General features: G+C 44.5%; 55 non-coding genes and 2 pseudogenes across 55 annotated transcripts; all 57 read right to left on the bottom strand.

The window, feature by feature from the left end:
* Positions 1-72: 72 nt before the first annotated feature.
* On the bottom strand, positions 73-191 carry LOC145851807 (5S ribosomal RNA). The gene has a single exon (XR_014373659.1). It is a non-coding gene; the product is annotated as a 5S ribosomal RNA (ribosomal RNA).
* Positions 192-330: 139 nt separating this feature from the next.
* Positions 331-449, bottom strand: LOC145852889 (uncharacterized; annotated as a pseudogene).
* Positions 450-588: 139 nt separating this feature from the next.
* Positions 589-707, bottom strand: LOC145886297 (5S ribosomal RNA). The gene has a single exon (XR_014397882.1). It is a non-coding gene; the product is annotated as a 5S ribosomal RNA (ribosomal RNA).
* A 139-nt stretch (positions 708-846) lies between these two features.
* On the bottom strand, positions 847-965 carry LOC145886298 (5S ribosomal RNA). The gene has a single exon (XR_014397883.1). It is a non-coding gene; the product is annotated as a 5S ribosomal RNA (ribosomal RNA).
* A 139-nt stretch (positions 966-1,104) lies between these two features.
* On the bottom strand, positions 1,105-1,223 carry LOC145886299 (5S ribosomal RNA). Its single transcript, XR_014397884.1, has one exon. It is a non-coding gene; the product is annotated as a 5S ribosomal RNA (ribosomal RNA).
* A 139-nt stretch (positions 1,224-1,362) lies between these two features.
* On the bottom strand, positions 1,363-1,481 carry LOC145886300 (5S ribosomal RNA). Its single transcript, XR_014397885.1, has one exon. It is a non-coding gene; the product is annotated as a 5S ribosomal RNA (ribosomal RNA).
* A 139-nt stretch (positions 1,482-1,620) lies between these two features.
* On the bottom strand, positions 1,621-1,739 carry LOC145855388 (5S ribosomal RNA). Its single transcript, XR_014376275.1, has one exon. It is a non-coding gene; the product is annotated as a 5S ribosomal RNA (ribosomal RNA).
* A 409-nt stretch (positions 1,740-2,148) lies between these two features.
* Positions 2,149-2,267, bottom strand: LOC145886301 (5S ribosomal RNA). The gene has a single exon (XR_014397886.1). It is a non-coding gene; the product is annotated as a 5S ribosomal RNA (ribosomal RNA).
* A 139-nt stretch (positions 2,268-2,406) lies between these two features.
* Positions 2,407-2,525, bottom strand: LOC145884804 (5S ribosomal RNA). The gene has a single exon (XR_014396384.1). It is a non-coding gene; the product is annotated as a 5S ribosomal RNA (ribosomal RNA).
* Positions 2,526-2,664: 139 nt separating this feature from the next.
* LOC145886302 (5S ribosomal RNA) lies at positions 2,665-2,783 on the bottom strand. Its single transcript, XR_014397887.1, has one exon. It is a non-coding gene; the product is annotated as a 5S ribosomal RNA (ribosomal RNA).
* A 139-nt stretch (positions 2,784-2,922) lies between these two features.
* LOC145884805 (5S ribosomal RNA) lies at positions 2,923-3,041 on the bottom strand. The gene has a single exon (XR_014396385.1). It is a non-coding gene; the product is annotated as a 5S ribosomal RNA (ribosomal RNA).
* A 139-nt stretch (positions 3,042-3,180) lies between these two features.
* Positions 3,181-3,299, bottom strand: LOC145886303 (5S ribosomal RNA). The gene has a single exon (XR_014397888.1). It is a non-coding gene; the product is annotated as a 5S ribosomal RNA (ribosomal RNA).
* A 139-nt stretch (positions 3,300-3,438) lies between these two features.
* On the bottom strand, positions 3,439-3,557 carry LOC145884806 (5S ribosomal RNA). Its single transcript, XR_014396386.1, has one exon. It is a non-coding gene; the product is annotated as a 5S ribosomal RNA (ribosomal RNA).
* A 139-nt stretch (positions 3,558-3,696) lies between these two features.
* Positions 3,697-3,815, bottom strand: LOC145886305 (5S ribosomal RNA). The gene has a single exon (XR_014397890.1). It is a non-coding gene; the product is annotated as a 5S ribosomal RNA (ribosomal RNA).
* A 139-nt stretch (positions 3,816-3,954) lies between these two features.
* LOC145886403 (5S ribosomal RNA) lies at positions 3,955-4,073 on the bottom strand. The gene has a single exon (XR_014397988.1). It is a non-coding gene; the product is annotated as a 5S ribosomal RNA (ribosomal RNA).
* Positions 4,074-4,212: 139 nt separating this feature from the next.
* LOC145886306 (5S ribosomal RNA) lies at positions 4,213-4,331 on the bottom strand. Its single transcript, XR_014397891.1, has one exon. It is a non-coding gene; the product is annotated as a 5S ribosomal RNA (ribosomal RNA).
* A 139-nt stretch (positions 4,332-4,470) lies between these two features.
* On the bottom strand, positions 4,471-4,589 carry LOC145886307 (5S ribosomal RNA). The gene has a single exon (XR_014397892.1). It is a non-coding gene; the product is annotated as a 5S ribosomal RNA (ribosomal RNA).
* A 139-nt stretch (positions 4,590-4,728) lies between these two features.
* Positions 4,729-4,847, bottom strand: LOC145886308 (5S ribosomal RNA). The gene has a single exon (XR_014397893.1). It is a non-coding gene; the product is annotated as a 5S ribosomal RNA (ribosomal RNA).
* Positions 4,848-4,986: 139 nt separating this feature from the next.
* LOC145886309 (5S ribosomal RNA) lies at positions 4,987-5,105 on the bottom strand. Its single transcript, XR_014397894.1, has one exon. It is a non-coding gene; the product is annotated as a 5S ribosomal RNA (ribosomal RNA).
* A 139-nt stretch (positions 5,106-5,244) lies between these two features.
* Positions 5,245-5,363, bottom strand: LOC145883020 (5S ribosomal RNA). Its single transcript, XR_014394592.1, has one exon. It is a non-coding gene; the product is annotated as a 5S ribosomal RNA (ribosomal RNA).
* A 139-nt stretch (positions 5,364-5,502) lies between these two features.
* On the bottom strand, positions 5,503-5,621 carry LOC145886310 (5S ribosomal RNA). Its single transcript, XR_014397895.1, has one exon. It is a non-coding gene; the product is annotated as a 5S ribosomal RNA (ribosomal RNA).
* Positions 5,622-5,760: 139 nt separating this feature from the next.
* Positions 5,761-5,879, bottom strand: LOC145883021 (5S ribosomal RNA). The gene has a single exon (XR_014394593.1). It is a non-coding gene; the product is annotated as a 5S ribosomal RNA (ribosomal RNA).
* A 409-nt stretch (positions 5,880-6,288) lies between these two features.
* LOC145886311 (5S ribosomal RNA) lies at positions 6,289-6,407 on the bottom strand. Its single transcript, XR_014397896.1, has one exon. It is a non-coding gene; the product is annotated as a 5S ribosomal RNA (ribosomal RNA).
* A 139-nt stretch (positions 6,408-6,546) lies between these two features.
* On the bottom strand, positions 6,547-6,665 carry LOC145886312 (5S ribosomal RNA). The gene has a single exon (XR_014397897.1). It is a non-coding gene; the product is annotated as a 5S ribosomal RNA (ribosomal RNA).
* Positions 6,666-6,804: 139 nt separating this feature from the next.
* Positions 6,805-6,923, bottom strand: LOC145883022 (5S ribosomal RNA). Its single transcript, XR_014394594.1, has one exon. It is a non-coding gene; the product is annotated as a 5S ribosomal RNA (ribosomal RNA).
* Positions 6,924-7,062: 139 nt separating this feature from the next.
* On the bottom strand, positions 7,063-7,181 carry LOC145886313 (5S ribosomal RNA). Its single transcript, XR_014397898.1, has one exon. It is a non-coding gene; the product is annotated as a 5S ribosomal RNA (ribosomal RNA).
* Positions 7,182-7,320: 139 nt separating this feature from the next.
* Positions 7,321-7,439, bottom strand: LOC145883023 (5S ribosomal RNA). Its single transcript, XR_014394595.1, has one exon. It is a non-coding gene; the product is annotated as a 5S ribosomal RNA (ribosomal RNA).
* A 409-nt stretch (positions 7,440-7,848) lies between these two features.
* LOC145886314 (5S ribosomal RNA) lies at positions 7,849-7,967 on the bottom strand. The gene has a single exon (XR_014397899.1). It is a non-coding gene; the product is annotated as a 5S ribosomal RNA (ribosomal RNA).
* Positions 7,968-8,106: 139 nt separating this feature from the next.
* Positions 8,107-8,225, bottom strand: LOC145886316 (5S ribosomal RNA). The gene has a single exon (XR_014397901.1). It is a non-coding gene; the product is annotated as a 5S ribosomal RNA (ribosomal RNA).
* Positions 8,226-8,364: 139 nt separating this feature from the next.
* Positions 8,365-8,483, bottom strand: LOC145883024 (5S ribosomal RNA). The gene has a single exon (XR_014394596.1). It is a non-coding gene; the product is annotated as a 5S ribosomal RNA (ribosomal RNA).
* Positions 8,484-8,622: 139 nt separating this feature from the next.
* LOC145886317 (5S ribosomal RNA) lies at positions 8,623-8,741 on the bottom strand. Its single transcript, XR_014397902.1, has one exon. It is a non-coding gene; the product is annotated as a 5S ribosomal RNA (ribosomal RNA).
* A 139-nt stretch (positions 8,742-8,880) lies between these two features.
* On the bottom strand, positions 8,881-8,999 carry LOC145883025 (5S ribosomal RNA). The gene has a single exon (XR_014394597.1). It is a non-coding gene; the product is annotated as a 5S ribosomal RNA (ribosomal RNA).
* Positions 9,000-9,408: 409 nt separating this feature from the next.
* Positions 9,409-9,527, bottom strand: LOC145886318 (5S ribosomal RNA). The gene has a single exon (XR_014397903.1). It is a non-coding gene; the product is annotated as a 5S ribosomal RNA (ribosomal RNA).
* Positions 9,528-9,666: 139 nt separating this feature from the next.
* LOC145884807 (5S ribosomal RNA) lies at positions 9,667-9,785 on the bottom strand. The gene has a single exon (XR_014396387.1). It is a non-coding gene; the product is annotated as a 5S ribosomal RNA (ribosomal RNA).
* Positions 9,786-9,924: 139 nt separating this feature from the next.
* Positions 9,925-10,043, bottom strand: LOC145886319 (5S ribosomal RNA). Its single transcript, XR_014397904.1, has one exon. It is a non-coding gene; the product is annotated as a 5S ribosomal RNA (ribosomal RNA).
* A 139-nt stretch (positions 10,044-10,182) lies between these two features.
* Positions 10,183-10,301, bottom strand: LOC145886601 (5S ribosomal RNA). Its single transcript, XR_014398186.1, has one exon. It is a non-coding gene; the product is annotated as a 5S ribosomal RNA (ribosomal RNA).
* A 409-nt stretch (positions 10,302-10,710) lies between these two features.
* Positions 10,711-10,829, bottom strand: LOC145882785 (5S ribosomal RNA). The gene has a single exon (XR_014394353.1). It is a non-coding gene; the product is annotated as a 5S ribosomal RNA (ribosomal RNA).
* Positions 10,830-11,238: 409 nt separating this feature from the next.
* Positions 11,239-11,357, bottom strand: LOC145886320 (5S ribosomal RNA). The gene has a single exon (XR_014397905.1). It is a non-coding gene; the product is annotated as a 5S ribosomal RNA (ribosomal RNA).
* A 139-nt stretch (positions 11,358-11,496) lies between these two features.
* On the bottom strand, positions 11,497-11,615 carry LOC145884808 (5S ribosomal RNA). The gene has a single exon (XR_014396388.1). It is a non-coding gene; the product is annotated as a 5S ribosomal RNA (ribosomal RNA).
* A 139-nt stretch (positions 11,616-11,754) lies between these two features.
* On the bottom strand, positions 11,755-11,873 carry LOC145883928 (5S ribosomal RNA). The gene has a single exon (XR_014395505.1). It is a non-coding gene; the product is annotated as a 5S ribosomal RNA (ribosomal RNA).
* A 139-nt stretch (positions 11,874-12,012) lies between these two features.
* Positions 12,013-12,131, bottom strand: LOC145850835 (5S ribosomal RNA). The gene has a single exon (XR_014372683.1). It is a non-coding gene; the product is annotated as a 5S ribosomal RNA (ribosomal RNA).
* Positions 12,132-12,270: 139 nt separating this feature from the next.
* On the bottom strand, positions 12,271-12,389 carry LOC145857599 (5S ribosomal RNA). Its single transcript, XR_014378499.1, has one exon. It is a non-coding gene; the product is annotated as a 5S ribosomal RNA (ribosomal RNA).
* Positions 12,390-12,798: 409 nt separating this feature from the next.
* On the bottom strand, positions 12,799-12,917 carry LOC145856623 (5S ribosomal RNA). Its single transcript, XR_014377514.1, has one exon. It is a non-coding gene; the product is annotated as a 5S ribosomal RNA (ribosomal RNA).
* Positions 12,918-13,055: 138 nt separating this feature from the next.
* LOC145852700 (uncharacterized) lies at positions 13,056-13,174 on the bottom strand (annotated as a pseudogene).
* A 139-nt stretch (positions 13,175-13,313) lies between these two features.
* On the bottom strand, positions 13,314-13,432 carry LOC145883260 (5S ribosomal RNA). Its single transcript, XR_014394834.1, has one exon. It is a non-coding gene; the product is annotated as a 5S ribosomal RNA (ribosomal RNA).
* Positions 13,433-13,571: 139 nt separating this feature from the next.
* LOC145886321 (5S ribosomal RNA) lies at positions 13,572-13,690 on the bottom strand. Its single transcript, XR_014397906.1, has one exon. It is a non-coding gene; the product is annotated as a 5S ribosomal RNA (ribosomal RNA).
* A 139-nt stretch (positions 13,691-13,829) lies between these two features.
* LOC145856624 (5S ribosomal RNA) lies at positions 13,830-13,948 on the bottom strand. Its single transcript, XR_014377515.1, has one exon. It is a non-coding gene; the product is annotated as a 5S ribosomal RNA (ribosomal RNA).
* A 409-nt stretch (positions 13,949-14,357) lies between these two features.
* On the bottom strand, positions 14,358-14,476 carry LOC145856625 (5S ribosomal RNA). Its single transcript, XR_014377516.1, has one exon. It is a non-coding gene; the product is annotated as a 5S ribosomal RNA (ribosomal RNA).
* Positions 14,477-14,885: 409 nt separating this feature from the next.
* Positions 14,886-15,004, bottom strand: LOC145886322 (5S ribosomal RNA). Its single transcript, XR_014397907.1, has one exon. It is a non-coding gene; the product is annotated as a 5S ribosomal RNA (ribosomal RNA).
* Positions 15,005-15,143: 139 nt separating this feature from the next.
* On the bottom strand, positions 15,144-15,262 carry LOC145882149 (5S ribosomal RNA). Its single transcript, XR_014393716.1, has one exon. It is a non-coding gene; the product is annotated as a 5S ribosomal RNA (ribosomal RNA).
* Positions 15,263-15,671: 409 nt separating this feature from the next.
* LOC145882815 (5S ribosomal RNA) lies at positions 15,672-15,790 on the bottom strand. The gene has a single exon (XR_014394383.1). It is a non-coding gene; the product is annotated as a 5S ribosomal RNA (ribosomal RNA).
* A 409-nt stretch (positions 15,791-16,199) lies between these two features.
* Positions 16,200-16,318, bottom strand: LOC145856626 (5S ribosomal RNA). The gene has a single exon (XR_014377517.1). It is a non-coding gene; the product is annotated as a 5S ribosomal RNA (ribosomal RNA).
* A 139-nt stretch (positions 16,319-16,457) lies between these two features.
* On the bottom strand, positions 16,458-16,576 carry LOC145851809 (5S ribosomal RNA). The gene has a single exon (XR_014373661.1). It is a non-coding gene; the product is annotated as a 5S ribosomal RNA (ribosomal RNA).
* A 139-nt stretch (positions 16,577-16,715) lies between these two features.
* LOC145856627 (5S ribosomal RNA) lies at positions 16,716-16,834 on the bottom strand. Its single transcript, XR_014377518.1, has one exon. It is a non-coding gene; the product is annotated as a 5S ribosomal RNA (ribosomal RNA).
* A 139-nt stretch (positions 16,835-16,973) lies between these two features.
* On the bottom strand, positions 16,974-17,092 carry LOC145886323 (5S ribosomal RNA). The gene has a single exon (XR_014397908.1). It is a non-coding gene; the product is annotated as a 5S ribosomal RNA (ribosomal RNA).
* Positions 17,093-17,231: 139 nt separating this feature from the next.
* Positions 17,232-17,350, bottom strand: LOC145887066 (5S ribosomal RNA). Its single transcript, XR_014398653.1, has one exon. It is a non-coding gene; the product is annotated as a 5S ribosomal RNA (ribosomal RNA).
* A 139-nt stretch (positions 17,351-17,489) lies between these two features.
* Positions 17,490-17,608, bottom strand: LOC145887067 (5S ribosomal RNA). The gene has a single exon (XR_014398654.1). It is a non-coding gene; the product is annotated as a 5S ribosomal RNA (ribosomal RNA).
* Positions 17,609-18,010: the final 402 nt, after the last annotated feature.

Consider the following 18,010-nt stretch of genomic DNA (forward strand, 5'->3'; position numbering starts at 1 on the left):
TCATCATTAAATGCTTACTACAAGGCAGTGTTGCTGATGAAATAGTGCAAGAGCACACCCTCGTGGACAAAATGCTTACAGCACCTGGTATTCCCAGGCGGTCTCCCATCCAAGTACTAACCAGGCACGACCCTGCTTAGCTTCCGAGATCAGACGAGATCGGGCTTACCCAGGCTGGTATGGCCGTAAGCGAGAAACAATCTCTTGCTACAACATATATAGTCAAAGTGAGTCTGATAAAACAGACATTTAGTCAATTCATCATTAAATGCTTACTACAAGGCAGTGTTGCTGATGAAATAGTGCAAGAGCACACCCTCGTGGACAAAATGCTTACAGCACCTGGTATTCCCAGGCGGTCTCCCATCCAAGTACTAACCAGGCCCGACCCTGCTTAGCTTCAAAGATCAGACGAGATCGGGCGTACCCAGGCTGATATGGCCGTAAGTGAGAAACAATCTCTTGCTACAACATATATAGTCAAAGTGAGTCTGATAAAACAGACATTTAGTCAATTCATCATTAAATGCTTACTACAAGGCAGTGTTGCTGATGAAATAGTGCAAGAGCACACCCTCGTGGACAAAATGCTTACAGCACCTGGTATTCCCAGGCGGTCTCCCATCCAAGTACTAACCAGGCACGACCCTGCTTAGCTTCCGAGATCAGACGAGATCGGGCGTACCCAGGCTGGTATGGCCGTAAGCGAGAAACAATCTCTTGCTACAACATATATAGTCAAAGTGAGTCAGATAAAACAGACATTTAGTCAATTCATCATTAAATGCTTACTACAAGGCAGTGTTGCTGATGAAATAGTGCAAGAGCACACCCTCGTGGACAAAATGCTTACAGCACCTGGTATTCCCAGGCGGTCTCCCATCCAAGTACTAACCAGGCACGACCCTGCTTAGCTTCCGAGATCAGACGAGATCGGGCGTACCCAGGCTGGTATGGCCGTAAGCGAGAAACAATCTCTTGCTACAACATATATAGTCAAAGTGAGTCTGATAAAACAGACATTTAGTCAATTCATCATTAAATGCTTACTACAAGGCAGTGTTGCTGATGAAATAGTGCAAGAGCACACCCTCGTGGACAAAATGCTTACAGCACCTGGTATTCCCAGGCGGTCTCCCATCCAAGTACTAACCAGGCACGACCCTGCTTAGCTTCCGAGATCAGACGAGATCGGGCGTACCCAGGCTGGTATGGCCGTAAGCGAGAAACAATCTCTTGCTACAACATATATAGTCAAAGTGAGTCAGATAAAACAGACATTTAGTCAATTCATCATTAAATGCTTACTACAAGGCAGTGTTGCTGATGAAATAGTGCAAGAGCACACCCTCGTGGACAAAATGCTTACAGCACCTGGTATTCCCAGGCGGTCTCCCATCCAAGTACTAACCAGGCACGACCCTGCTTAGCTTCCGAGATCAGACGAGATCGGGCGTACCCAGGCTGGTATGGCCGTAAGCGAGAAACAATCTCTTGCTACAACATATATAGTCAAAGTGAGTCTGATAAAACAGACATTTAGTCAATTCATCATTAAATGCTTACTACAAGGCAGTGTTGCTGATGAAATAGTGCAAGAGCACACCCTCGTGGACAAAAGGCTTACAGCACCTGGTATTCCCAGGCGGTCTCCCATCCAAGTACTAACCAGGCCCGACCCTGCTTAGCTTCCGAGATCAGACGAGATCGGGCGTACCCAGGCTGGTATGGCCGTAAGCGAGAAACAATCTCTTGCTACAACATATATATTCAAAGTGAGTGTGATAAACAGACATTGCATTTTCACCAATTAGATAAGCAGCTTGAACTTTGTGTCACTGAAAAAGTAGAAGAAATTACAAACACTGTTCCCATCACTTTTTAGCACAGGTAGTTGGATAAAATACCAACTTTATTTCCTTTCATCATTTGAACAGGGCAAAGGAGCACAAAGCACACACAAGCTGCATTCAGCAACAATATTCTTGTTTGTCTTATAAATACAAGGCAGATGCTAATTGAAAACACAAGGAAATTTGATCCTATTAAAAAGGCAGGAAGCTGCATTTAGTCAATTCATCATTAAATGCTTACTACAAGGCAGTGTTGCTGATGAAATAGTGCAAGAGCACACCCTCGTGGACAAAATGCTTACAGCACCTGGTATTCCCAGGCGGTCTCCCATCCAAGTACTAACCAGGCACGACCCTGCTTAGCTTCCGAGATCAGACGAGATCGGGCGTACCCAGGCTGGTATGGCCGTAAGCGAGAAACAATCTCTTGCTACAACATATATAGTCAAAGTGAGTCTGATAAAACAGACATTTAGTCAATTCATCATTAAATGCTTACTACAAGGCAGTGTTGCTGATGAAATAGTGCAAGAGCACACCCTCGTGGACAAAATGCTTACAGCACCTGGTATTCCCAGGCGGTCTCCCATCCAAGTACTAACCAGGCCCGACCCTGCTTAGCTTCCGAGATCAGACGAGATCGGGCGTACCCAGGCAGATATGGCCGTAAGCGAGAAACAATCTCTTGCTACAACATATATAGTCAAAGTGAGTCAGATAAAACAGACATTTAGTCAATTCATCATTAAATGCTTACTACAAGGCAGTGTTGCTGATGAAATAGTGCAAGAGCACACCCTCGTGGACAAAATGCTTACAGCACCTGGTATTCCCAGGCGGTCTCCCATCCAAGTACTAACCAGGCACGACCCTGCTTAGCTTCCGAGATCAGACGAGATCGGGCGTACCCAGGCTGGTATGGCCGTAAGCGAGAAACAATCTCTTGCTACAACATATATAGTCAAAGTGAGTCTGATAAAACAGACATTTAGTCAATTCATCATTAAATGCTTACTACAAGGCAGTGTTGCTGATGAAATAGTGCAAGAGCACACCCTCGTGGACAAAATGCTTACAGCACCTGGTATTCCCAGGCGGTCTCCCATCCAAGTACTAACCAGGCCCGACCCTGCTTAGCTTCCGAGATCAGACGAGATCGGGCGTACCCAGGCAGATATGGCCGTAAGCGAGAAACAATCTCTTGCTACAACATATATAGTCAAAGTGAGTCAGATAAAACAGACATTTAGTCAATTCATCATTAAATGCTTACTACAAGGCAGTGTTGCTGATGAAATAGTGCAAGAGCACACCCTCGTGGACAAAATGCTTACAGCACCTGGTATTCCCAGGCGGTCTCCCATCCAAGTACTAACCAGGCACGACCCTGCTTAGCTTCCGAGATCAGACGAGATCGGGCGTACCCAGGCTGGTATGGCCGTAAGCGAGAAACAATCTCTTGCTACAACATATATAGTCAAAGTGAGTCTGATAAAACAGACATTTAGTCAATTCATCATTAAATGCTTACTACAAGGCAGTGTTGCTGATGAAATAGTGCAAGAGCACACCCTCGTGGACAAAATGCTTACAGCACCTGGTATTCCCAGGCGGTCTCCCATCCAAGTACTAACCAGGCCCGACCCTGCTTAGCTTCCGAGATCAGACGAGATCGGGCGTACCCAGGCAGATATGGCCGTAAGCGAGAAACAATCTCTTGCTACAACATATATAGTCAAAGTGAGTCAGATAAAACAGACATTTAGTCAATTCATCATTAAATGCTTACTACAAGGCAGTGTTGCTGATGAAATAGTGCAAGAGCACACCCTCGTGGACAAAATGCTTACAGCACCTGGTATTCCCAGGCGGTCTCCCATCCAAGTACTAACCAGGCACGACCCTGCTTAGCTTCCGAGATCAGACGAGATCGGGCGTACCCAGGCTGGTATGGCCGTAAGCGAGAAACAATCTCTTGCTACAACATATATAGTCAAAGTGAGTCTGATAAAACAGACATTTAGTCAATTCATCATTAAATGCTTACTACAAGGCAGTGTTGCTGATGAAATAGTGCAAGAGCACACCCTCGTGGACAAAATGCTTACAGCACCTGGTATTCCCAGGCGGTCTCCCATCCAAGTACTAACCAGGCCCGACCCTGCTTAGCTTCCGAGATCAGACGAGATCGGGCGTACCCAGGCTGATATGGCCGTAAGTGAGAAACAATCTCTTGCTACAACATATATAGTCAAAGTGAGTCTGATAAAACAGACATTTAGTCAATTCATCATTAAATGCTTACTACAAGGCAGTGTTGCTGATGAAATAGTGCAAGAGCACACCCTCGTGGACAAAATGCTTACAGCACCTGGTATTCCCAGGCGGTCTCCCATCCAAGTACTAACCAGGCACGACCCTGCTTAGCTTCCGAGATCAGACGAGATCGGGCGTACCCAGGCTGGTATGGCCGTAAGCGAGAAACAATCTCTTGCTACAACATATATAGTCAAAGTGAGTCAGATAAAACAGACATTTAGTCAATTCATCATTAAATGCTTACTACAAGGCAGTGTTGCTGATGAAATAGTGCAAGAGCACACCCTCGTGGACAAAATGCTTACAGCACCTGGTATTCCCAGGCGGTCTCCCATCCAAGTACTAACCAGGCACGACCCTGCTTAGCTTCCGAGATCAGACGAGATCGGGCGTACCCAGGCTGGTATGGCCGTAAGCGAGAAACAATCTCTTGCTACAACATATATAGTCAAAGTGAGTCTGATAAAACAGACATTTAGTCAATTCATCATTAAATGCTTACTACAAGGCAGTGTTGCTGATGAAATAGTGCAAGAGCACACCCTCGTGGACAAAATGCTTACAGCACCTGGTATTCCCAGGCGGTCTCCCATCCAAGTACTAACCAGGCACGACCCTGCTTAGCTTCCGAGATCAGACGAGATCGGGCGTACCCAGGCTGGTATGGCCGTAAGCGAGAAACAATCTCTTGCTACAACATATATAGTCAAAGTGAGTCAGATAAAACAGACATTTAGTCAATTCATCATTAAATGCTTACTACAAGGCAGTGTTGCTGATGAAATAGTGCAAGAGCACACCCTCGTGGACAAAATGCTTACAGCACCTGGTATTCCCAGGCGGTCTCCCATCCAAGTACTAACCAGGCACGACCCTGCTTAGCTTCCGAGATCAGACGAGATCGGGCGTACCCAGGCTGGTATGGCCGTAAGCGAGAAACAATCTCTTGCTACAACATATATAGTCAAAGTGAGTCTGATAAAACAGACATTTAGTCAATTCATCATTAAATGCTTACTACAAGGCAGTGTTGCTGATGAAATAGTGCAAGAGCACACCCTCGTGGACAAAATGCTTACAGTACCTGGTATTCCCAGGCGGTCTCCCATCCAAGTACTAACCAGGCCCGACCCTGCTTAGCTTCCGAGATCAGACGAGATCGGGCGTACCCAGGCTGGTATGGCCGTAAGCGAGAAACAATCTCTTGCTACAACATATATAGTCAAAGTGAGTCAGATAAAACAGACATTTAGTCAATTCATCATTAAATGCTTACTACAAGGCAGTGTTGCTGATGAAATAGTGCAAGAGCACACCCTCGTGGACAAAATGCTTACAGCACCTGGTATTCCCAGGCGGTCTCCCATCCAAGTACTAACCAGGCACGACCCTGCTTAGCTTCCGAGATCAGACGAGATCGGGCGTACCCAGGCTGGTATGGCCGTAAGCGAGAAACAATCTCTTGCTACAACATATATAGTCAAAGTGAGTCTGATAAAACAGACATTTAGTCAATTCATCATTAAATGCTTACTACAAGGCAGTGTTGCTGATGAAATAGTGCAAGAGCACACCCTCGTGGACAAAATGCTTACAGTACCTGGTATTCCCAGGCGGTCTCCCATCCAAGTACTAACCAGGCCCGACCCTGCTTAGCTTCCGAGATCAGACGAGATCGGGCGTACCCAGGCTGGTATGGCCGTAAGCGAGAAACAATCTCTTGCTACAACATATATATTCAAAGTGAGTGTGATAAACAGACATTGCATTTTCACCAATTAGATAAGCAGCTTGAACTTTGTGTCACTGAAAAAGTAGAAGAAATTACAAACACTGTTCCCATCACTTTTTAGCACAGGTAGTTGGATAAAATACCAACTTTATTTCCTTTCATCATTTGAACAGGGCAAAGGAGCACAAAGCACACACAAGCTGCATTCAGCAACAATATTCTTGTTTGTCTTATAAATACAAGGCAGATGCTAATTGAAAACACAAGGAAATTTGATCCTATTAAAAAGGCAGGAAGCTGCATTTAGTCAATTCATCATTAAATGCTTACTACAAGGCAGTGTTGCTGATGAAATAGTGCAAGAGCACACCCTCGTGGACAAAATGCTTACAGCACCTGGTATTCCCAGGCGGTCTCCCATCCAAGTACTAACCAGGCACGACCCTGCTTAGCTTCCGAGATCAGACGAGATCGGGCGTACCCAGGCTGGTATGGCCGTAAGCGAGAAACAATCTCTTGCTACAACATATATAGTCAAAGTGAGTCAGATAAAACAGACATTTAGTCAATTCATCATTAAATGCTTACTACAAGGCAGTGTTGCTGATGAAATAGTGCAAGAGCACACCCTCGTGGACAAAATGCTTACAGCACCTGGTATTCCCAGGCGGTCTCCCATCCAAGTACTAACCAGGCACGACCCTGCTTAGCTTCCGAGATCAGACGAGATCGGGCGTACCCAGGCTGGTATGGCCGTAAGCGAGAAACAATCTCTTGCTACAACATATATAGTCAAAGTGAGTCTGATAAAACAGACATTTAGTCAATTCATCATTAAATGCTTACTACAAGGCAGTGTTGCTGATGAAATAGTGCAAGAGCACACCCTCGTGGACAAAATGCTTACAGTACCTGGTATTCCCAGGCGGTCTCCCATCCAAGTACTAACCAGGCCCGACCCTGCTTAGCTTCCGAGATCAGACGAGATCGGGCGTACCCAGGCTGGTATGGCCGTAAGCGAGAAACAATCTCTTGCTACAACATATATAGTCAAAGTGAGTCAGATAAAACAGACATTTAGTCAATTCATCATTAAATGCTTACTACAAGGCAGTGTTGCTGATGAAATAGTGCAAGAGCACACCCTCGTGGACAAAATGCTTACAGCACCTGGTATTCCCAGGCGGTCTCCCATCCAAGTACTAACCAGGCACGACCCTGCTTAGCTTCCGAGATCAGACGAGATCGGGCGTACCCAGGCTGGTATGGCCGTAAGCGAGAAACAATCTCTTGCTACAACATATATAGTCAAAGTGAGTCTGATAAAACAGACATTTAGTCAATTCATCATTAAATGCTTACTACAAGGCAGTGTTGCTGATGAAATAGTGCAAGAGCACACCCTCGTGGACAAAATGCTTACAGTACCTGGTATTCCCAGGCGGTCTCCCATCCAAGTACTAACCAGGCCCGACCCTGCTTAGCTTCCGAGATCAGACGAGATCGGGCGTACCCAGGCTGGTATGGCCGTAAGCGAGAAACAATCTCTTGCTACAACATATATATTCAAAGTGAGTGTGATAAACAGACATTGCATTTTCACCAATTAGATAAGCAGCTTGAACTTTGTGTCACTGAAAAAGTAGAAGAAATTACAAACACTGTTCCCATCACTTTTTAGCACAGGTAGTTGGATAAAATACCAACTTTATTTCCTTTCATCATTTGAACAGGGCAAAGGAGCACAAAGCACACACAAGCTGCATTCAGCAACAATATTCTTGTTTGTCTTATAAATACAAGGCAGATGCTAATTGAAAACACAAGGAAATTTGATCCTATTAAAAAGGCAGGAAGCTGCATTTAGTCAATTCATCATTAAATGCTTACTACAAGGCAGTGTTGCTGATGAAATAGTGCAAGAGCACACCCTCGTGGACAAAATGCTTACAGCACCTGGTATTCCCAGGCGGTCTCCCATCCAAGTACTAACCAGGCACGACCCTGCTTAGCTTCCGAGATCAGACGAGATCGGGCGTACCCAGGCTGGTATGGCCGTAAGCGAGAAACAATCTCTTGCTACAACATATATAGTCAAAGTGAGTCAGATAAAACAGACATTTAGTCAATTCATCATTAAATGCTTACTACAAGGCAGTGTTGCTGATGAAATAGTGCAAGAGCACACCCTCGTGGACAAAATGCTTACAGCACCTGGTATTCCCAGGCGGTCTCCCATCCAAGTACTAACCAGGCACGACCCTGCTTAGCTTCCGAGATCAGACGAGATCGGGCGTACCCAGGCTGGTATGGCCGTAAGCGAGAAACAATCTCTTGCTACAACATATATAGTCAAAGTGAGTCTGATAAAACAGACATTTAGTCAATTCATCATTAAATGCTTACTACAAGGCAGTGTTGCTGATGAAATAGTGCAAGAGCACACCCTCGTGGACAAAATGCTTACAGTACCTGGTATTCCCAGGCGGTCTCCCATCCAAGTACTAACCAGGCCCGACCCTGCTTAGCTTCCGAGATCAGACGAGATCGGGCGTACCCAGGCTGGTATGGCCGTAAGCGAGAAACAATCTCTTGCTACAACATATATAGTCAAAGTGAGTCAGATAAAACAGACATTTAGTCAATTCATCATTAAATGCTTACTACAAGGCAGTGTTGCTGATGAAATAGTGCAAGAGCACACCCTCGTGGACAAAATGCTTACAGCACCTGGTATTCCCAGGCGGTCTCCCATCCAAGTACTAACCAGGCACGACCCTGCTTAGCTTCCGAGATCAGACGAGATCGGGCGTACCCAGGCTGGTATGGCCGTAAGCGAGAAACAATCTCTTGCTACAACATATATAGTCAAAGTGAGTCTGATAAAACAGACATTTAGTCAATTCATCATTAAATGCTTACTACAAGGCAGTGTTGCTGATGAAATAGTGCAAGAGCACACCCTCGTGGACAAAATGCTTACAGTACCTGGTATTCCCAGGCGGTCTCCCATCCAAGTACTAACCAGGCCCGACCCTGCTTAGCTTCCGAGATCAGACGAGATCGGGCGTACCCAGGCTGGTATGGCCGTAAGCGAGAAACAATCTCTTGCTACAACATATATATTCAAAGTGAGTGTGATAAACAGACATTGCATTTTCACCAATTAGATAAGCAGCTTGAACTTTGTGTCACTGAAAAAGTAGAAGAAATTACAAACACTGTTCCCATCACTTTTTAGCACAGGTAGTTGGATAAAATACCAACTTTATTTCCTTTCATCATTTGAACAGGGCAAAGGAGCACAAAGCACACACAAGCTGCATTCAGCAACAATATTCTTGTTTGTCTTATAAATACAAGGCAGATGCTAATTGAAAACACAAGGAAATTTGATCCTATTAAAAAGGCAGGAAGCTGCATTTAGTCAATTCATCATTAAATGCTTACTACAAGGCAGTGTTGCTGATGAAATAGTGCAAGAGCACACCCTCGTGGACAAAATGCTTACAGCACCTGGTATTCCCAGGCGGTCTCCCATCCAAGTACTAACCAGGCACGACCCTGCTTAGCTTCCGAGATCAGACGAGATCGGGCGTACCCAGGCTGGTATGGCCGTAAGCGAGAAACAATCTCTTGCTACAACATATATAGTCAAAGTGAGTCTGATAAAACAGACATTTAGTCAATTCATCATTAAATGCTTACTACAAGGCAGTGTTGCTGATGAAATAGTGCAAGAGCACACCCTCGTGGACAAAATGCTTACAGCACCTGGTATTCCCAGGCGGTCTCCCATCCAAGTACTAACCAGGCCCGACCCTGCTTAGCTTCCGAGATCAGACGAGATCGGGCGTACCCAGGCAGATATGGCCGTAAGCGAGAAACAATCTCTTGCTACAACATATATAGTCAAAGTGAGTCAGATAAAACAGACATTTAGTCAATTCATCATTAAATGCTTACTACAAGGCAGTGTTGCTGATGAAATAGTGCAAGAGCACACCCTCGTGGACAAAATGCTTACAGCACCTGGTATTCCCAGGCGGTCTCCCATCCAAGTACTAACCAGGCACGACCCTGCTTAGCTTCCGAGATCAGACGAGATCGGGCGTACCCAGGCTGGTATGGCCGTAAGCGAGAAACAATCTCTTGCTACAACATATATAGTCAAAGTGAGTCTGATAAAACAGACATTTAGTCAATTCATCATTAAATGCTTACTACAAGCCAGTGTTGCTGATGAAATAGTGCAAGAGCACACCCTCGTGGACAAAATGCTTACTGCACCTGGTATTCCCAGGCGGTCTCCCATCCAAGTACTAACCAGGCCCGACCCTGCTTAGCTTCCGAGATCAGACGAGATCGGGCGAACCCAGGCTGGTATGGCCGTAAGCGAGACACAATCTCTTGCTACAACATATATATTCAAAGTGAGTGTGATAAACAGACATTGCATTTTCACCAATTAGATAAGCAGCTTGAACTTTGTGTCACTGAAAAAGTAGAAGAAATTACAAACACTGTTCCCATCACTTTTTAGCACAGGTAGTTGGATAAAATACCAACTTTATTTCCTTTCATCATTTGAACAGGGCAAAGGAGCACAAAGCACACACAAGCTGCATTCAGCAACAATATTCTTGTTTGTCTTATAAATACAAGGCAGATGCTAATTGAAAACACAAGGAAATTTGATCCTATTAAAAAGGCAGGAAGCTGCATTTAGTCAATTCATCATTAAATGCTTACTACAAGGCAGTGTTGCTGATGAAATAGTGCAAGAGCACACCCTCGTGGACAAAATGCTTACAGCACCTGGTATTCCCAGGCGGTCTCCCATCCAAGTACTAAACAGGCCCGACCCTGCTTAGCTTCCGAGATCAGACGAGATCGGGCGTACCCAGGCTGGTATGGCCGTAAGCGAGAAACAATCTCTTGCTACAACATATATATTCAAAGTGAGTGTGATAAACAGACATTGCATTTTCACCAATTAGATAAGCAGCTTGAACTTTGTGTCACTGAAAAAGTAGAAGAAATTACAAACACTGTTCCCATCACTTTTTAGTACAGGTAGTTGGATAAAATACCAACTTTATTTCCTTTCATCATTTGAACAGGGCAAAGGAGCACAAAGCACACACAAGCTGCATTCAGCAACAATATTCTTGTTTGTCTTATAAATACAAGGCAGATGCTAATTGAAAACACAAGGAAATTTGATCCTATTAAAAAGGCAGGAAGCTGCATTTAGTCAATTCATCATTAAATGCTTACTACAAGGCAGTGTTGCTGATGAAATAGTGCAAGAGCACACCCTCGTGGACAAATTGCTTACAGCACCTGGTATTCCCAGGCGGTCTCCCATCCAAGTACTAACCAGGCACGACCCTGCTTAGCTTCCGAGATCAGACGAGATCGGGCGTACCCAGGCTGGTATGGCCGTAAGCGAGAAACAATCTCTTGCTACAACATATATAGTCAAAGTGAGTCTGATAAAACAGACATTTAGTCAATTCATCATTAAATGCTTACTACAAGGCAGTGTTGCTGATGAAATAGTGCAAGAGCACACCCTCGTGGACAAAATGCTTACAGCACCTGGTATTCCCAGGCGGTCTCCCATCCAAGTACTAACCAGGCCCGACCCTGCTTAGCTTCCGAGATCAGACGAGATCGGGCGTACCCAGGCAGATATGGCCGTAAGCGAGAAACAATCTCTTGCTACAACATATATAGTCAAAGTGAGTCAGATAAAACAGACATTTAGTCAATTCATCATTAAATGCTTACTACAAGGCAGTGTTGCTGATGAAATAGTGCAAGAGCACACCCTCGTGGACAAAATGCTTACAGCACCTGGTATTCCCAGGCGGTCTCCCATCCAAGTACTAACCAGGCCCGACCCTGCTTAGCGTCCGAGATCAGACGAGATCGGGCGTACCCAGGCTGGTATGGCCGTAAGCGAGAAACAATCTCTTGCTACAACATATATAGTCAAAGTGAGTCAGATAAAACAGACATTTAGTCAATTCATCATTAAATGCTTAGTACAAGGCAGTGTTGCTGATGAAATAGTGCAAGAGCACACCCTCGTGGACAAAATGATTACAGCACCTGGTATTCCCAGGCGGTCTCCCATCCAAGTACTAACCAGGCACGACCCTGCTTAGCTTCCGAGATCAGACGAGATCGGGCGTACCCAGGCTGGTATGGCCGTAAGCGAGAAACAATCTCTTGCTACAACATATATAGTCAAAGTGAGTCTGATAAAACAGACATTTAGTCAATTCATCATTAAATGCTTACTACAAGGCAGTGTTGCTGATGAAATAGTGCAAGAGCACACCCTCGTGGACAAAATGCTTACAGCACCTGGTATTCCCAGGCGGTCTCCCATCCAAGTACTAACCAGGCCCGACCCTGCTTAGCTTCCGAGATCAGACGAGATCGGGAGTACCCAGGCTGGTATGGCCGTAAGCGAGAAACAATCTCTTGCTACAACATATATATTCAAAGTGAGTGTGATAAACAGACATTGCATTTTCACCAATTAGATAAGCAGCTTGAACTTTGTGTCACTGAAAAAGTAGAAGAAATTACAAACACTGTTCCCATCACTTTTTAGCACAGGTAGTTGGATAAAATACCAACTTTATTTCCTTTCATCATTTGAACAGGGCAAAGGAGCACAAAGCACACACAAGCTGCATTCAGCAACAATATTCTTGTTTGTCTTATAAATACAAGGCAGATGCTAATTGAAAACACAAGGAAATTTGATCCTATTAAAAAGGCAGGAAGCTGCATTTAGTCAATTCATCATTAAATGCTTACTACAAGGCAGTGTTGCTGATGAAATAGTGCAAGAGCACACCCTCGTGGACAAAATGCTTACAGCACCTGGTATTCCCAGGCGGTCTCCCATCCAAGTACTAACCAGGCCCGACCCTGCTTAGCTTCCGAGATCAGACGAGATCGGGCGTACCCAGGCTGGTATGGCCGTAAGCGAGAAACAATCTCTTGCTACAACATATATAGTCAAAGTGAGTCTGATAAAACAGACATTTAGTCAATTCATCATTAAATGCTTACTACAAGGCAGTGTTGCTGATGAAATAGTGCAAGAGCACACCCTCGTGGACAAAATCTTACAGCACCTGGTATTCCCAGGCGGTCTCCCATCCAAGTACTAACCAGGCACGACCCTGCTTAGCTTCCGAGATCAGACGAGATCGGGCTTACCCAGGCTGGTATGGCCGTAAGCGAGAAACAATCTCTTGCTACAACATATATAGTCAAAGTGAGTCTGATAAAACAGACATTTAGTCAATTCATCATTAAATGCTTACTACAAGGCAGTGTTGCTGATGAAATAGTGCAAGAGCACACCCTCGTGGACAAAATGCTTACAGCACCTGGTATTCCCAGGCGGTCTCCCATCCAAGTACTAACCAGGCCCGACCCTGCTTAGCTTCCGAGATCAGACGAGATCGGGCGTACCCAGGCTGATATGGCCGTAAGCGAGAAACAATCTCTTGCTACAACATATATAGTCAAAGTGAGTCTGATAAAACAGACATTTAGTCAATTCATCATTAAATGCTTACTACAAGGCAGTGTTGCTGATGAAATAGTGCAAGAGCACACCCTCGTGGACAAAATGCTTACAGCACCTGGTATTCCCAGGCGGTCTCCCATCCAAGTACTAACCAGGCACGACCCTGCTTAGCTTCCGAGATCAGACGAGATCGGGCGTACCCAGGCTGGTATGGCCGTAAGCGAGAAACAATCTCTTGCTACAACATATATAGTCAAAGTGAGTCTGATAAAACAGACATTTAGTCAATTCATCATTAAATGCTTACTACAAGGCAGTGTTGCTGATGAAATAGTGCAAGAGCACACCCTCGTGGACAAAATGCTTACAGCACCTGGTATTCCCAGGCGGTCTCCCATCCAAGTACTAACCAGGCCCGACCCTGCTTAGCTTCCGAGATCAGACGAGATCGGGCGTACCCAGGCTGGTATGGCCGTAAGCGAGAAACAATCTCTTGCTACAACATATATATTCAAAGTGAGTGTGATAAACAGACATTGCATTTTCACCAATTAGATAAGCAGCTTGAACTTTGTGTCACTGAAAAAGTAGAAGAAATTACAAACACTGTTCCCATCACTTTTTAGCACAGGTAGTTGGATAAAATACCAACTTTATTTCCTTTCATCATTTGAACAGGGCAAAGGAGCACAAAGCACACACAAGCTGCATTCAGCAACAATATTCTTGTTTGTCTTATAAATACAAGGCAGATGCTAATTGAAAACACAAGGAAATTTGATCCTATTAAAAAGGCAGGAAGCTGCATTTAGTCAATTCATCATTAAATGCTTACTACAAGGCAGTGTTGCTGATGAAATAGTGCAAGAGCACACCCTCGTGGACAAAATGCTTACAGCACCTGGTATTCCCAGGCGGTCTCCCATCCAAGTACTAACCAGGCCCGACCCTGCTTAGCTTCCGAGATCAGACGAGATCGGGCGTACCCAGGCTGGTATGGCCGTAAGCGAGAAACAATCTCTTGCTACAACATATATATTCAAAGTGAGTGTGATAAACAGACATTGCATTTTCACCAATTAGATAAGCAGCTTGAACTTTGTGTCACTGAAAAAGTAGAAGAAATTACAAACACTGTTCCCATCACTTTTTAGCACAGGTAGTTGGATAAAATACCAACTTTATTTCCTTTCATCATTTGAACAGGGCAAAGGAGCACAAAGCACACACAAGCTGCATTCAGCAACAATATTCTTGTTTGTCTTATAAATACAAGGCAGATGCTAATTGAAAACACAAGGAAATTTGATCCTATTAAAAAGGCAGGAAGCTGCATTTAGTCAATTCATCATTAAATGCTTACTACAAGGCAGTGTTGCTGATGAAATAGTGCAAGAGCACACCCTCGTGGACAAAATGCTTACAGCACCTGGTATTCCCAGGCGGTCTCCCATCCAAGTACTAACCAGGCACGACCCTGCTTAGCTTCCGAGATCAGACGAGATCGGGCGTACCCAGGCTGGTATGGCCGTAAGCGAGAAACAATCTCTTGCTACAACATATATAGTCAAAGTGAGTCAGATAAAACAGACATTTAGTCAATTCATCATTAAATGCTTACTACAAGCCAGTGTTGCTGATGAAATAGTGCAAGAGCACACCCTCGTGGACAAAATGCTTACAGCACCTGGTATTCCCAGGCGGTCTCCCATCCAAGTACTAACCAGGCCCGACCCTGCTTAGCTTCCGAGATCAGACGAGATCGGGCGAACCCAGGCTGGTATGGCCGTAAGCGAGACACAATCTCTTGCTACAACATATATATTCAAAGTGAGTGTGATAAACAGACATTGCATTTTCACCAATTAGATAAGCAGCTTGAACTTTGTGTCACTGAAAAAGTAGAAGAAATTACAAACACTGTTCCCATCACTTTTTAGCACAGGTAGTTGGATAAAATACCAACTTTATTTCCTTTCATCATTTGAACAGGGCAAAGGAGCACAAAGCACACACAAGCTGCATTCAGCAACAATATTCTTGTTTGTCTTATAAATACAAGGCAGATGCTAATTGAAAACACAAGGAAATTTGATCCTATTAAAAAGGCAGGAAGCTGCATTTAGTCAATTCATCATTAAATGCTTACTACAAGGCAGTGTTGCTGATGAAATAGTGCAAGAGCACACCCTCGTGGACAAAATGCTTACAGCACCTGGTATTCCCAGGCGGACTCCCATCCAAGTACTAACCAGGCCCGACCCTGCTTAGCTTCCGAGATCAGACGAGATCGGGAGTACCCAGGCTGGTATGGCCGTAAGCGAGAAACAATCTCTTGCTACAACATATATATTCAAAGTGAGTGTGATAAACAGACATTGCATTTTCACCAATTAGATAAGCAGCTTGAACTTTGTGTCACTGAAAAAGTAGAAGAAATTACAAACACTGTTCCCATCACTTTTTAGCACAGGTAGTTGGATAAAATACCAACTTTATTTCCTTTCATCATTTGAACAGGGCAAAGGAGCACAAAGCACACACAAGCTGCATTCAGCAACAATATTCTTGTTTGTCTTATAAATACAAGGCAGATGCTAATTGAAAACACAAGGAAATTTGATCCTATTAAAAAGGCAGGAAGCTGCATTTAGTCAATTCATCATTAAATGCTTACTACAAGGCAGTGTTGCTGATGAAATAGTGCAAGAGCACACCCTCGTGGACAAAATGCTTACAGCACCTGGTATTCCCAGGCGGTCTCCCATCCAAGTACTAACCAGGCCCGACCCTGCTTAGCTTCCGAGATCAGACGAGATCGGGCGTACCCAGGCTGGTATGGCCGTAAGCGAGAAACAATCTCTTGCTACAACATATATAGTCAAAGTGAGTCTGATAAAACAGACATTTAGTCAATTCATCATTAAATGCTTACTACAAGGCAGTGTTGCTGATGAAATAGTGCAAGAGCACACCCTCGTGGACAAAATGCTTACAGCACCTGGTATTCCCAGGCGGTCTCCCATCCAAGTACTAACCAGGCACGACCCTGCTTAGCTTCCGAGATCAGACGAGATCGGGCTTACCCAGGCTGGTATGGCCGTAAGCGAGAAACAATCTCTTGCTACAACATATATAGTCAAAGTGAGTCTGATAAAACAGACATTTAGTCAATTCATCATTAAATGCTTACTACAAGGCAGTGTTGCTGATGAAATAGTGCAAGAGCACACCCTCGTGGACAAAATGCTTACAGCACCTGGTATTCCCAGGCGGTCTCCCATCCAAGTACTAACCAGGCCCGACCCTGCTTAGCTTCCGAGATCAGACGAGATCGGGCGTACCCAGGCTGGTATGGCCGTAAGCGAGAAACAATCTCTTGCTACAACATATATAGTCAAAGTGAGTCAGATAAAACAGACATTTAGTCAATTCATCATTAAATGCTTACTACAAGGCAGTGTTGCTGATGAAATAGTGCAAGAGCACACCCTCGTGGACAAAATGCTTACAGCACCTGGTATTCCCAGGCGGTCTCCCATCCAAGTACTAACCAGGCACGACCCTGCTTAGCTTCCGAGATCAGACGAGATCGGGCGTACCCAGGCTGGTATGGCCGTAAGCGAGAAACAATCTCTTGCTACAACATATATAGTCAAAGTGAGTCTGATAAAACAGACATTTAGTCAATTCATCATTAAATGCTTACTACAAGGCAGTGTTGCTGATGAAATAGTGCAAGAGCACACCCTCGTGGACAAAATGCTTACAGCACCTGGTATTCCCAGGCGGTCTCCCATCCAAGTACTAACCAGGCCGGACCCTGCTTAGCTTCCGAGATCAGACGAGATCGGGCGTACCCAGGCTGGTATGGCCGTAAGCGAGAAACAATCTCTTGCTACAACATATATAGTCAAAGTGAGTCTGATAAAACAGACATTTAGTCAATTCATCATTAAATGCTTACTACAAGGCAGTGTTGCTGATGAAATAGTGCAAGAGCACACCCTCGTGGACAAAATGCTTACAGCACCTGGTATTCCCAGGCGGTCTCCCATCCAAGTACTAACCAGGCCGGACCCTGCTTAGCTTCCGAGATCAGACGAGATCGGGCGTACCCAGGCTGGTATGGCCGTAAGCGAGAAACAATCTCTTGCTACAACATATATATTCAAAGTGAGTGTGATAAACAGACATTGCATTTTCACCAATTAGATAAGCAGCTTGAACTTTGTGTCACTGAAAAAGTAGAAGAAATTACAAACACTGTTCCCATCACTTTTTAGCACAGGTAGTTGGATAAAATACCAACTTTATTTCCTTTCATCATTTGAACAGGGCAAAGGAGCACAAAGCACACACAAGCTGCATTCAGCAACAATATTCTTGTTTGTCTTATAAATACAAGGCAGATGCTAATTGAAAACACAAGGAAATTTGATCCTATTAAAAAGGCAGGAAGCTGCATTTAGTCAATTCATCATTAATTGCTTACTACAAGGCAGTGTTGCTGATGAAATAGTGCAAGAGCACACCCTCGTG

Source organism: Salmo salar, chromosome 08 (assembly GCF_965601325.2).
Source record: "Salmo salar chromosome 08, fSalSal1, whole genome shotgun sequence".
NCBI lineage: Eukaryota > Metazoa > Chordata > Actinopteri > Salmoniformes > Salmonidae > Salmo > Salmo salar.